The following is a 15,140-nucleotide window of genomic DNA, read 5'->3' as shown; positions in this document are numbered from 1 at the left end:
GGAAGAGGACACTGCTGTCAATCTTAGTATTTTTCATTGCTTCATCCTTTTTCAGTCTTGTCCACTGTTGCTGATCTTCTAACCTTGTTATTTTTAATGAAAAGTTGTTTCTAATTTATCTGTTATTAAAGTTGATTCTGGGCAATTTTGTCCCCACTCTTTCAGAGGAGGAAAGTTGCTTTCCTAAAATGACCTGTTCCTGTGAGTTTTCCTGCAGGAACCAAGTGGGAATGTTCCCAAAAGGATAGGGAAGCAACCAGCACTGAGGCACAGCAGTTATCCCTGCTTGGGTTACCCACGGCTGCGTCCTCGTCTGGCAGGAGAGACCCCTCCTCTCTTTGGAAAACCACATAAAAAGGGCTCTGAAATGTGAAGTCACCTCAACCCCCTGTTAAAACCTCCTATTTCACGTATTTCCCGTTTTTCTTCAGAATCAGCAGAATTATCATGACAAGAATAGTTTTATTCATTGGCAAGTCTTGGTTTTGCTCAATTTTTGGAGCTTCTCTCCTCTGACACTTAATGAAGGAAAACACCTCTCGTCCCAAAGACGGTTTAGCCTCCCTCTAATATCCAGTCCTGCTGCTGTAAAAATCTATCATTAATGCTTTAATCAAGCAGCAGTGCTTTGATTAATGTCTTCTCCTGGGTCACAAGCAGCAAGAGAGCATCATTAAAACCAGAGGCTGAGTCATGGAAAGAGGCATGGCAGGAGAGGAGCTTCAGGCTCTGTCATCAAGGGGCTCATCTCCTCTGTGGTGTCGAGTTTGGAGTCACCTGGCTGGTGCTGTTTGCCTCCAGATGATCCCTCCCTGCCTCCCCCTCTCTTTGTGCCCCCCGACAAAGCTGAAACCCGAGCCTGGGGCTCCCTTCCCGCAGGTGTCGGATCACAGCCCCTGGAACTGCAGGAGAGCAGCACTGGGGCTTGAGAGCCAAAAAATACACCCCAAGGAGACACTCAAATAAACATCTTGTTAGGAATTAAAGAGTTTTTCCTGCAGTGGCAAAGATCATTTTTTTACTGGTGAGGAATTTGACAAATGCTCGTATTTATGACATTTCAAAAGCTTTTTATTTTCATGCAGTGTGTATGCAGAGGATGATATATAAAGAACATTTCCTCGCTGCCATTTATGTATGGATCACTTTCATGCATGTTTGAGAAGTTTTCTTTGCCTCTTCTATTTAACACTGCATAACTTTGTTTTCTTAATTCTTATTACTTGTGTTGGACATCTCTGTGTGTGTAAATAAATACACTTGTGCATACCTACTGTAGGATATAGATGTGTCACAAATGGTGAATGAGGAAGGATTTTTGAGAAATATGAGGGGGGAAATCACTGTTCTGGTTCCTTCAATGAATTCTTGGGCTCTCCCTAGGCAGGAATGAGGCATTTTCTCTTTAACACTGATTTGCAAACTGCGGAAATCATTTTCACATCACATTTTAGAGTTAGAATTTCCTTTAAAGGGATGCCACATGCTGCACATTACTTTCTGTTTCAATACAATTATTTTGCGAGAATTAATGCCCTTTTATTAACTACAGAAATCAGGGGGCAGCTATTTCACTGGCTGATGGATTATTCACAGCTTATCTGGTGCAGAGAACCCAAAGGGTGTTCTGGATGTGGGCTCAGACCTCACAAGCAGCAAATTTCAGGCTCAGTCCTAATTTTTGTCCTTTCTTCAATGCAAGAGTTCAAAGTTTCGTGCAAACTGATGCGTGAACTTTACTGGTTTAGAGGTGTTAATGAAAGCCCAGTGATTATGGGCAATATTAGTGTCTCCTTCAGTAATTATCTTATGAAACAGGCAGATTAAGCACTCATATGGGCAGACAGATGCAGAGCTCTGTCATGTGGGTGACACTGGCAGATTGGGCTCATATGAAGCATTTTCCCCAAGGAAATGTGAGGAAGGAGAGTTGTGTAGCACAGCTTCTCACCCCTTTTGCTTTCCATAGATCACGTTCGTATAAAATCCTAAAAAGGAACTTATTTCAGGAATTTCAGTACTTGGGGCAGATTTCTCCCAGTGAGTTCGGATTCCAAGAGCTGTATTTTTAAGCTATTCTCGAAAAAGAATTTACTTTGGATTGATTCCTCCCTCTGAGCTCTGAATTCTTGTTGCTGGACACAGCACAATGAATAACCACACAAATTTTTGGTACTGCAGTAAAGTGACCTGGTGCCGTGGTTGCAGCTGTATCAAGGGGAATAAACTCTTGAAAAGCTAAAGGGTTAAAGTCCCTCATATACCCAGAATTGTAGAAAAAAGAATGGGAGAGAGAAATAAGGAACAAAACCTTGTCTTTAAAGGCCTAATACTGGAGCAAAGTCCCTCAGATGTGACCCATCGATTAATTCAGTATCACTCATGTGGCTGGAAATGAAAGAAATGCACCATTTGTTCTGAATGCTTTGAGTTTGTATTTAAAAGTAAAATTGCCAAGGCTCTACAGGCGTGTTATTTGTTGGGTTTTTTCCTGCCTTTATGTTTGCAGAGTTGGATAAACTTTATCACTTTAGCTTAATAGCATATCTGGAAGATGTTTGCTCATGTGTTTTCTATATCCAGTATACCAACATCAACACTTTTTCATGGATTTGTGGATCATTCTGGCTCACATGTGTCTGGAAAACATAAATGCCAAGTAGTAAAGCCCAAGTGTGAGAGGAGATCTGGATGTCTCAGTAAATAAATATCTAAGGAGGTGATTTCAGACTCAGTCTAGTGGTTCTTAAAACACATTTCACAAAGCATTTCCCGTTAAAAGGTTAAAAGATTTGAGAACAATTTTTTTTTTTTTTTGGGAGAGGGGCAGTTCCCTTCTTAAGCAAGTGCTCCCTCACCTGAGACCCTGTGAGTTGCTGGTGATTCCTTATTGTCATTCCTTTGCAATAAATTCATCTGTTTCATTGGTAAAGCTTTGACTGAAGCTGTAATTTCCCAAACACTCACCTGTGTTTGCTGAACACACATTCTTTTCTGTTTCCCTGGGTTTCTGTTTTCTGTTTGTTAGAACTCTCTTTTCTATCTTCCTTTTTTTTTTTTTTGGTGAATGTAGAAGTATCCAGGCCAGCAGGGTGAAAGAATTTAAATATTTAGTATCATGAATATTTTAATATCTTTGGGATTATATTTGTGTCTGAAAAGAGAGAAAAGGAACATGTACTTCTGCCCATCTCTCAGACTGCCCCCAGCCTGGGCCCAGCAGCCACAGACTTGCTTTTAGGGAAATGTCACATTTTTGAGATTATACTGTTGGGTGTTGTTTGCTTAAGTGGGAGGAGTTTTTGTCATGCAAGCCTTAGTGTCGAAGATAATGTGACTGAGTTTGTGTCACATTTGTGAAGGTGTATTTATATTTTTTAAAGCTTACACCCAGCAAAATCAATGGGAAACATTTATTGACTTCAGGCCCACTGAGCAATTGGAGGTGACTTTGTGGTGCTTCTTGGGTGGATTTTCTTGGCCAGGGCACAGCCTCACTCTGTGCTTGTGTTTTTGCTCAAAATGTTTGGAAAACCATCCACTCCCAGCACAGCTGGCAGTGGCCACTTCACCAGGTTGAAGAAAGGTTTTTGGTGAGTTCCTCCTGCTCCATCCTTGTCAGGGACCTCCTGGAGAACTCTGAGCACGTTGTGGTCACCAGAGGTGTGAGGCAGCACCCCCAGGACCCAGCACTGAACAAAACAAGAATTTTTTTTGTGGAGTTTTAGAACATTCTCAGTGCTTTTTTCATTATGTAGCTTTTGTAGCTGTCTCTCTTTAAGACTCAGGACAAATTGTTCACAGGTTTTAAATTTATAACAAATCCAGCAACTTCTTTATTTAATAATAACTTTTTTAAAAGGTCACCTGTATATTATCATTTAAAAGTAAGAATAAAGTTAATTGCTGTGTAAAAAACCTCTGCTCATCTAAAGGTTCTGCCCAACCCAAGCAGGACTGCAATAAATGAGACACTTCAGGGACAGGTTGTTATTCTAAACATGGATATTAGTCAAGCTGCTACCCTCTAAAGTGGGGTTTCCCAAGTGTCCAGAGAAGAAAACTTTCCTGGTGCACTTACTCTGATTTGTAGAATAAATCCTTATAGAAATCAGAGATTTCTAATGCTGCTGGCAGTCCCAGGAGCAGCAGAGTTGTAGAATCATAGGATTGGTGAGGTTGGGAAAGACCTCCGAGCTCATCAAGTCCAGCTGTCAACCCAGCACCAGCATCAGCGTCACGTTCACCATTGTGGCACTGTCCTCAGGTGCCACATCCACATGGTTTTTGAACACCTCCAGAAATGGTGACTCCACCACTGCCCTGGGCAGCCTGTTCCAGTGCTTGATAACCCTTTCTACGAGGAACTTTTTTCAAATATTTCAAATATTTTCAAATCTAAAACTCCTCTGGCTCAACCTCCTTCAGCACTGTCAGTTGTTCCTTGGGAGAACAGTGAGCAAGGCTGAAGTAAATTAATCAAAATAATCTCTTTGACAAGTTCAGCAAGCTGGTACCACTGTCATCTCCCTTTTACAAAAAGTGCCATAATGAAACCCAGTTTCTGGTCTGAATTGAGAGCTCTGAGCAGCAAATACTTTTATATGGTAGCTGTTATACTCAGCCTGTGCAATACCTTTAAAACAGGTCTTATTTCTTAGTGCTGGCTTTTGTTTGAAATCAGGGGAAGGGCTTCCATTTGGAACCGTTATTGTGCACTTACAAAACATCTGTGAAGGGAAAGGGAAACGCAGATTTACAAGCAAACTTGAGCAATGTAAGCAGGGAACAAGAAAGTCTCTGTTAAGGACTAGCCCTGCCCAGTTGCAGGCAGTTTGCAGGGCAGGGAGGTGTCTCAGGTTACTGCTGGCTTCTGCTGCCCCGAACTGTGCGTGGGGCTGATCTCCAGACCGGCTTCCTGCACACCTGAGACTGCCAACAGAGTGCTCATTAAGCAAAAGGAAACTGATCCCTGCCTTTCCCTTGTCTGACACATCCACCTGGCAGTTCTCTGCCATAATTAAATGGCAGAGCTTTTGTTCCTGTGACAGGGGATAATGAAGGTGCCTGGGTACTCCTTTGCAGTTCAGTTTATCCCCAGGCAATGCTTGCTGCGGGTTTTGAACGGAGTTGTGTGACTCCAGCTACTCCAAGAAGTATAATTGCCTCTGATACCTGGTGATGCCACTCTCTTACCTCTCAACAAGCTTCTCAGAGAGGATTGAGCAACAATTTTCTCTCAAGCACATGGTGTTCTCACAGCGAGCTGGAGTTTAGGCACTTACAGTACAGGCTATAGGGGTGTCTCCCAGCTTTAAGGCTATTTTAGGCACCCCTACTGCTCTGTCCTTAATAACTCTCGATTCTGAAACACCAGCTGAGAAACTTCAGCTTGTTCTATCCCCAGAACCACGAAACACCTCCTCTAGTCCTCGGTGTGTATATAAATATATATAAATACCAGAATGTTTTATAACCCAAGGGACCTGCAGCACCTCTTCTGATCTGTGTGGCACGGTCACAAACCTGATCCCACCAATTTCATGGCTTGTGGCCACCCAAAGCATTCACTCCTCTCACTGTGACTTTGCTCATTGATGAGTTTTCTCCCTGTTCTAAATCTCCCAGTGGATTTTGTTGCATCTATTCAAATATTGTATCAATATTAAGTAATTAAATTGTAAAATAGGAAAAAAAAAAAAGCAGGTAGGTCAGGTCAGGAGTACATTGCTCCTGTGATGTGCTCCACATTAAAAAAACAATAGTTTCTTTGTTCCCCCTCCTTCTTTACACGTCCTTTTAAAGTAAATGACAAACGGAGCAAAATGAAAATAGCTAGATTTTAATTTCAGCCTAACATGAGCACCTCAAATGGACAGAATGAGAATGGGATGAATTTGGAAATGCCAGCAGCCTGGAAAGTAGCCACATCATAAGCTACACACTGGCATGTGCTGGGAAACGTGCATGTGTTGTGGTTGTTTTCATGAGGATGGAGAGCAGTGTGACTGTGAGGGCTTATCAACAGCAGTGGGACTGAAAATTATTTGTGGGTTGGAGTAAGCAGGAGAAAAGTCTAATTGTAAAGCATTTTGGTTTTAGACTGCCCCACAGACCACTGAGTACCTGACAGTTCATCACCAAAATTTTTGTTATGAAACTGAGGGAGGAGGTACTTAAAGCTTGACTTTACATTAATTACTTGCTTGAGGAACATGGGAATAGTTGACACAACCCATTTATTCCCTGTGGCTGGGACAGACTCTCCTTGGGAGAAACTCTGCTGTCTTTGAGCAGTCACAGAGCCTCTGTGCCTGGAGGGGCTGCAGAAATCTTCCAGCTGCACTGAACACAGAGCAATAAAAAATAGAGATGGGAATAATTTCCAGAGGCCACACATACCTGCTCCTAAAGCAGGATTAAAAAACACTTTTATCTCATTCCTAACAGGTACTTGTCTAAGTTACTCCCCTTGCTGGCCATTCCCTCTCCCTTGCCACAATGGATAACTGAGAGCATCCCATGTCCACAAAAGGATCCATTCCTGTGCTGCCAGTGCTGAACTCTCTTTAGCAAGAGAGGAACAAGAAGTTGTTGGGGGTTTTTTGAGTTTTCTGACTCCCTTCTGCCATTTTCTTACCCTGGTCCAGTGGCTAACTGCCAGGAGCAGAGCAGTAGGGAAAAGCAACCCCTGTAGTTACAGCTTAATAAATTTTAGTGTCTAGAATGCCTTATAAGTGATGTTTTCCAGCTCTCCCACCAACTTTATTGCTCTCTGTTTGTTTCAAGAGACTCTCTGCAACATTCTTTCCACCTTTGGGCTAGAGGTGGCCAAAATAATTCAGATGGCAAAGATGGGAACCCGTGCGGTTGTGCAGCTCCTCGAAGATTGGGGCCAAAAACCAGAGCCTTGTCCTGCTCTGTCAGGGCTAATGGAAATTTTGATGTCAGCTGAGGGAAGGATCAGACCCTAAAGGAATTTGCAACAGTTGAGGCACCCCAGAGCTATGCTGAGCCTGCAGAGCAGGGACTGCCTGGCACAATGGGCTCCTGTGGTTGGCAGTAGAGGTAAATTACTCCCCAACACAGAATCGCTGGCAGGAACACGCCTGGATTGGAAATGATCTTTATCAAATTAACTGACCCCAGGTCTATTGAGAATGTGCATTGTGGCTGGATCTGGAAGCACTCTCAGGGCTGCTCTTACCTCTCACTCTCCCAGCCTCAAAGACACAGCCCTGCATATTCCTGCCGAGCGTTGTGTGTGGGAGAAAACATCAAGCAACATTCACTCCTTCACATGTCAACATCACCTTAATGTGAGCCCTGGGGCAAGATTTAGGGTCCTCCTTACCGGAATTTCAGCAGAGGAACTTAACTGCTGAAGCTTTCCATTAAAGTGCCCAATTTTTAGAGTGAATGAGTTAAAAACAGCAGAAGGCTTCAGAAATTAAGAACCAGAGTTTGTGTGAATAACTCATGTAGACATCACTCAGCACCAAGGTGAATTAGCACACGTTTTAGTCCTGATAGATTATTAAAGGAAATTAGGCTAACATGCCAGGTAGGAATGTTTAGAATATGTAAATTATCCAAATGTGTGTGCTTTGAGTAATATATCAGAGAATGGAGAACTCTGCTGCAAATGGAGGTATTTTTACTTAATCACGGAATAAACCAATGCAGTCATGATTTCAGGTTTTCTTTCTGCAGACATGTTGAAAGGTTTTAGAAAAAGCCTATCATGGGTCAAAGGTGCTAAACCACAAAGGTAATGCAGGGCACAATTTATTTTCCTGTTGTTTTTATTTCAATGAAATAACAAATAATTTCAATAGGAAAGTTGGGAGGCTTGTATTTAATAAGAACCAAGGAACTAAAACCTTGACAGCTGATTGCCTGTCTAGATATTATTTCTTTATATGGTTATCTATCTACACATTTAGATGCAAGAAGTCCATAACATCTCTTTACATATTTATTATCATTCATTTCTACTCATATAATCTCACTTCTTTGTAGAGAATTGCTGTAATAATTGGTTATTATGTCACAGAGCAGAATGTGTCCACTGATTGCAGGTGCTGATAGAAATGTCCTTCAATACTAAATTAAAAATATGTGATTCTATCATCATCTGTCTCTCTGTCTAGACCAGGGACTTTCATCCTGCTGTTGTCTGCGGCATCATGACAGTTTCCACATCTTTCCACAACTTCACCTCCAATTTAGGTATGAGCAGCAGCACACGTGGCAACTAGAAATAGCCTGGCTTCCAGCAAAATGTCAGTCACCCCATAAAATTAATAAAAAAGTCCAATACCTTGTTTTTCCTGCCCTGCAGTTTCCATCTCACACGTCAGGAGAATGTACATCCAAGGCTGTGGGAATGGCCATCTGTTCTGCCTGCACAGTGCTGATACTTAGGAGAACTGAATTACTCACATGCTCAAATTTTTAGAGACATCTGGAACTGGTGGCCATCTATTAAAAAAAAAATCAAATGCAGCACCACAAAAAAAAATTAAACTGGGCTGAGTGCCTTCCCCATGGGATCATGAGAAATTGCAGGACCAGCATTCACAGAATCATGGAATGGTTTGGGTTGGAAAGGACCTTAAGCCCATCTCATTCCAACCCTCTGCCATGGGCAGGAACATCTTCCACTATCCCAGGTTGCTCCAAGCCCCATCCAGCCTGGCCTGGAACACTGCCAGGGATCCAGGGGCAGCCACAGCTTCTCTGGGCACCCTGTGCCAGGGCCTGCCCACCCTCCCAGGGAGGATTGTTTTCCTAGTATCTCATCTAAATCTACTCAGGAAAATGTAATAAAGCCAGAGCGGATGACATCAGTTAGGAGCTCTTACTAGTTTGTTTTCTTAATGACACCACAAAGCATGTGGGGAAGGAGCAGAAGACAGACAAGAGTGCAGAAAATTAGGAAATTCAAACTGGATGGACTCAGTTATGCACAGACAAACGGGGCACATCGTCTAAGCCTTTAGAATGACAGTACTGTAATTATATCTTAGCACTAGAGTGTTAATTGATACAGGGGAATCCCAAAGATATTTCCACAGCCCTGCATTTTGTGTGGGTTTATCGGTGAGCCAAGGGCACTTTGGCCCAGGCCAGGAATCAAAGGAACATTTCATGGTTTGTGTGATGTGCAAATTCAGCTGCCAGCCCTGGGATCAGCTGTCCCTTGGCTGGAACAGACATGGATGTTGGAAGACATGGAAATGCCTGCTCAGAGTGAAGAGGAGAAGTTGTTCCCTGGTGAGGAGAGCGGGAGCAGGCAGCTGCTGAGGACTCCCCGTGAAGCACCTCAAGAGCCATCGAGCTGAGGCCTCACCTGGAGGCCCAGCAGGGAGACGGCTCTTGGACAAGGTGCTTTTAATGCAGGTGCAGAGTCAGAAGGCAGGAGTGGAGAGAGCAGGGCATGATTAATAACCCTGCATTAATTGCAGCCTCAATAAACACAGCGTGGGGCAACTCAGGCAGTGAGGAATCAGCTCAGTCCCCGTCCCATCGCGGCTTCCCAGGGATTGCAGCATCTGCAGGGCTGTGCAGCCTCATATTTGTGCTCTCCCAAGGCATCTTCCCTAAAAACACCTTTGTTTTAAAAGTAGAAGGAACTCTCTAACAATACAAAGAACATTTTTTTCAGTATTGAAACTATCAGAAGATTTTGGCAATTTCTAAACAACCAAAATCTCCTACAATTGCTTTTCTTTCTGATACAGAATTTGTGCCAGTATCTTTCTGACACGGTGTTTGTGCCAGAGCAGGGAACTTTGATGGAGAAGTTTGGAGACCAATTAATTTAAAATTCAGCCTTGCTGTGAAGTCTCCTTCCAGCAGCTCTTGTTTAGGAACACAGTTTTTCATGTACTTAAATTTAAGTCAAACAAGCCAACAGAATTTCACATGGATGGAGCAGGTGCTTAACAACAGTATTGCCAACACCTGCAGCTAAATCACAAATTAATCTTTGCAAATATTGTTTATGAAAAAATGATGGTGTTCTCTCACTTGTACCTCCTGCTTGGTTCTGAAAGGTATGTTTAGATTAAATTTTTTATCTTTTCATGGTAGTGAAGAAGTCTTAATATTGAATTTATTTTTTATTATTATTATTATTTCCTATGGGCAAAAACTCTTGGAACCACCAACCTTGCTTGACCTGAAAGGACGAGGGGAAACCACCAATGAGTGGGAAATGAAATTGAAAAGATTGGCTACTTGGCTTAAATTGTGTGTTGCTGCTGTGAAACCTAAAAGCAAATACTCTATACGAGGAAAATGCTGCTCACAGCCTGGGCAGGTGCTCTGCACCTGTGGACCTGGCAAGTTCTGGCTTTTTCCTTTATTTAGCAGCAATGTTTTGAGGTGAAATATTTTCACACAAATCTACCTCTTGCTTAAAGATCTTGAACACCTGGACAGTGAGCTGTGAGACCTCAAAAAGTGGGATTTTATGTGTCAGAACTGATATTTCTTCACCCACTTTGCTGTGCAGAGCAAAGCTTTACACGGGAGCTTGTGAACCTCGGAGACACGAATTCACCCTTTAGGGGAAACATTGCTTGTGGGGGCTGCTAAAATCACCACGTTGGAAATGGATGTGCAATCTCTTCTCTGAATTGCCATCATTTGATTGCTTCAGGTTTAAATATTAAGTGTTGTGAAGTAATACAGGCTGGCTGTATCTACTGCAGGACATTATTCCTAACAGAGCAAATTGGAAGTGGCTCATCACTTGCTTCACTTAAGGATGTGTTTGTTCACCCATACATTAAATGTTCATATATCTTTTAAAACCTCAAGTGGATTTTCTGCCTCTATTGTAGCAAAGTAGTTAAATACAGGCTTAGTGCCCATTTATGGGGGTTTTTTTTGGGCTTTGCTGCTGCTCCACGGTTTGGAACCAGCACCTCACTCAGTCCCACGCTTTGCTGCATCCAGGTTCCTCTGGAGACTGAGCCCTCAGTGAGCAACACACAGATGGCAATTTGTGCCAGCATTCCTGGGTTTATTACTCCCCATCTCAGATGGCTATTTAATTTGTTATCACTTTTGGCTGGAAAACTGGCTGTTAATGTAATCAAACGCCTGCTTTCTGTCAGGCCCCAGGCATTTATTTTCATTACTGGGGTTGCCTCAAAAAAAAAAAAAAAAAAAAAAAACCAACCTGGAGGGTGGCTGTTGGAGTGAAGCTCTTTGGAGAGCTGTGTGTCCATCTGGTGTGTGAGTTTGGAATAAACAGAGAGGGCCTGGTGTATCTTCGGGAGGTGTGAGAGCAGGATGCTTAATAACAGTCAGAGGGAATGGTGCCTGTCTGAGGATCACATGATTTAACCCAATCTGAAAGATCTTAAAGAAGGGAAGAGTGCAGGAGGCGTGGAAATAAAATGGAAGTTTTCACCCTCAGCCCCCTCAGTTGCTCTGGTTGTAATTTTTAGCAGTGTTTCAAATTCCATTCACAGTGTGTTTCTCGAGGATCCCGTCCCCCACAGATTGTCCACCTCTAACTCCTGGCTTCCCTTGTGCTTCCCAGCACACAACTGCAGGGTTCTCATCCCTCCTGCTTTTTTTCCCTGGCTGCAGCTGCATGGATTTGAAAAGCAAAAGCAGCTGGGGGTATTGCAGGGCACCTGCAGCTCAAGACAAGGGAGATAAAGAAGACAGAAAATCAAAGAAAACAGAATAAAATGAGAAGAGGAGGAGGAAAAACAAATCACATAGGGTAAAGAAAAATTAAGGGGAAAGAAAAAAGAAGATTGGAGGTGTCTAAGGGATGCAGAAACCTCTCTACAACATTTTTTTCCATAAAGCACAGAGCAAATTAGTGTTGATCAGGGAACAAAAAATAAGACAAAGGAGACAAAATCTGTTAAAATATTTCTTATTTCTTAGCTGAAAAGGCAGTTCTGTGTCATTATGCTAAATAAACCAATTAAAATTATTAAAAAGTTCTTGAATAACAGGGATAGAAACAAAGGACAGATCTACTAATGTCTGCCTAGGGCTGCAAAAACCTACAGCCATGCAGGTACAACATGGCAACATCCCAAAACAGGAGTCAAAACGCAGGCAGGGCATGGGGAGGAAGGTGGATGCTAACACCAAGCCAGTGGAGGTCAGAAGAAAATGAATTTTCAGTTTATTTCTTTAGGGAAGAGTGTCTGTCAGGTGCCAAGGACACAGGCACTGACCTCCCTCATTCCCCGAAGGACGGGCGGAGCCTCTGATTTCTCTCCAGGTTTAAGGATCACACCAGTATCTGCATCCGTATCTTTGCACTGAAGATTTGTTGTCTTTTTATTTCTTTCCTTCCATCCAAACACGCTGGAGGCTCCGGACTGATGCCTTGTCACTTAGAGAAGTGATTGAAAGCAGGGCTGGCCAAGGTGACAAATGCCAGTTTGTTTGGGAAAGGGAACAGCAGGGGGATCTGCTCTTCTGTTCCTGCACTCGCTTGCCTGGAAGAGAAGGAAATTCCCTGGGAAAGTCCAGTTTGCTGGCTCTAAGGGCTGAATGTTCTGTCTGGGGGAAATCTGCCTCTTGTTTCCATGTACGAGGGACAAATGGAACAGCCCCAGGCCTGGAAAACAGTGAGCTGGGATGAGTTTCGCTTCATTCAGCTCTTGAGAGCTCTTTCAGCAAAGATGAAACTTCAGTCTTGGGGTGAAATGCTCATCTCAGATCAGCTGAGATCAGCCTCAGTTCCCTTCTGTGCATGACTGGGAGGAGAGGCAGCTTCTCTGGGGGTGGCCCCTCGCTCCTGAGCAGGAGGCTGTGTTGCACATGGCTGTGTTTAATCATCTCCATGAGCCAGATGCCTTCCCCAGGCTGTGGGGATTCTCTGCTAGCTGACACAGGAAGGATTTCTGCACGGTGACATTTGAAACATGCAAACACTGCGGTGTGGGTTTCACTGTAATTAAAAGTTTGTGGCAGGGAGCAGAGTCCCATCCCCACGACTTCCTCGGTGGGAAGGAAGAGTTGGGTGTCAACTTCCCCAACTGCTGGCCTGGATGTGCCACAGCTCAGGGAGCTGTAACCAGACTTATTTAAAAAGAATCAGCCTCTGAAAAACGAGAAGGGAAAAAGCCTTCCTTCCACGACTGATCCCACTTAACTAGCACAGAAACACACAGTGAGAGATGAAGCAGAAATGAAACACATCTCTGCTACCTCCAAACCTCTCTGCAAGACTTGTGCTGGCTTTGCATTTCCTCACTCTCTGACCACAGAGCTGAAAGATTAGAGCTGAGCTGGGCAGGCCAAGGCCTGTGTTGGCACAGGGATCAGGCCATTCTGGGCCACAGTTCGCTGCATTATTGCTGTTTGTTGACATGTTCTCTGTAATTTAAGAAACCGCCTGCTTTCCCTGGCAGTGAAGTCAGATGGGTGTCTGGGATTTTCTGCCCTGCACTTGATTATTTCTTCTGTCTCCACAGTAAGAGCCCAATCTGTCACTGGATTATGCACATTGAGTTAGCAGAGAGATTTTAAGGCTGAAACGAGTGTGTGAGAACTGGCTGCTGAAATCCTCAGGCCCGCGGGCCTGTGAGAGTGAAATATTGGTGGGGGGGGGGGACTGAATAATAATAATATTCTGCACAACACAGCCAATAAATGGAAGCCAAACAGCAAAGGCAAGCAAACAATTCCATTTCCATCCTGCACATGTTTTATTTTTAATTCAGTATATAGGTAACAGGGGGTTTTTAACAGACATTTCGCCAAGGATTTCCTTTGGGTTGTTTTTCTTTTCTTACAACAGAATGCCCCTGATTACACTCTGAGGTCTGTTATTGACAAAATTTGATGGAAAAAGAAAACACCAGGATCCAGAATGAATGTTTGAGGCTGAACCAAAACACTGGGGAAAATCTTTGGCCAGTCAGGGTAAAGGTCCTCCTTCCACAGCCCCAAAGTGGTCTGTGTTGTTCTTTGCTGCTCTCACCCATGAGTTTCACTGGGTTGGAGCATGACTGGGAATGTCAGGAAATATTATTCATTCTCCAAATCCATTATATTTATAACAGAATAGCCAGAAGCAGACAGAAAAAGCTGGATCTCTTATAGTTTATCTCTCACTGTATAAAAATAAGCAAGGTGACATAAACACACCAGTATCTCCAACAACTGGGGCTGTGCTTCTTCCTATTTCCTAGTACAGATTGCCAGTGAGAGTTCTCTCATCCCCCATTAGCTCAGGTGAGTCCATCAGCTCCCTCTGAAGCTGCCCCACATCACCACGATCCTCTGGAGGGGGAGATGTGGCCAATGGCACAGATGTTTGTGGGCTGGCTCCACAGGCAGAGCCTCCCCAAGCACACTCATTTATCATGTGGGAGCTGGTGGGTGGCTGTGAGTGACTCCTGAGTGTCACCACGGGACAGCTTCCCCTGAGCTCTGCTTGGTCCTGCTCTACCTCCCAGTCATTCCATGGATTTTCTTGGGTGTTGGAGGTGGTTGGCAGGAGCACAGAAGATGGAAAGGGCAAGAGCTCGGCAGCAGATGGTGGCTCCTTCATTGCAGCACACCCAGGAGTTCAGCAAAGCCAAGCTGGGTGGTGATGGAGCAGATGTTTATGGCTATTTCTCATTTTAAACCAGATTATAGTGGTGCAGCGAGTCATCCATCAGGGATTGTGGTAAAGCAGCAAAGGATGTTGTGTGGGATAGCTGGTTCAGACAGCTCCTCACAGGCTCTGTGTGATTCCAGCCATCCCAAGCAGGCACTGCCTGCACACCATCACTTTTGCTGCATCTCTTAACTGTTTGTTCCAGCCTTAGGTCAAACAACATGGAATGAAAATCACAGGAAAATGCTTTGCTTGAACTTTCAAAATCACCCAAATGGGTTTTCTTTAAAAAAAGGAGTTAAAAACTCCATCTCTGTCACGAGGAGATGATCAAGGACAAAGCCCAGAGAGCAGTTTAACTGGATTTAGCTTTGTGGTACGTGGTGCATCCAGGCCATGGGTTTGAAATCCCCTGCAGTCATTAAAACATGTTAATGACAAAACCTGACCCTATGAACTGAACCACAGAACTTATATCCAAAAAACCATATTTAAATTTAGTATCTAAAGAGAGGTTGAAGTTGGTCTGGAAGGTCAAGGC

The 15,140-nt window shown here is 43.6% G+C and overlaps 1 long non-coding RNA gene across 2 annotated transcripts in view; it reads left to right on the top strand.

The window, feature by feature from the left end:
* LOC138116989 (uncharacterized) overlaps positions 1–15,140 on the top strand; it is a 52,090-nt gene that overhangs the window by 17,553 nt on the left and 19,397 nt on the right. The gene's annotated exons all lie outside the window — the stretch shown is intronic.

Source organism: Aphelocoma coerulescens, chromosome 11 (genome assembly GCF_041296385.1).
Source record: "Aphelocoma coerulescens isolate FSJ_1873_10779 chromosome 11, UR_Acoe_1.0, whole genome shotgun sequence".
NCBI classification, from domain to species: Eukaryota; Metazoa; Chordata; class Aves; order Passeriformes; family Corvidae; genus Aphelocoma; species Aphelocoma coerulescens.
The sequence above is the reverse complement of the archived record's forward strand: the minus strand, read 5'-3'. Positions and strand labels throughout refer to the sequence as shown.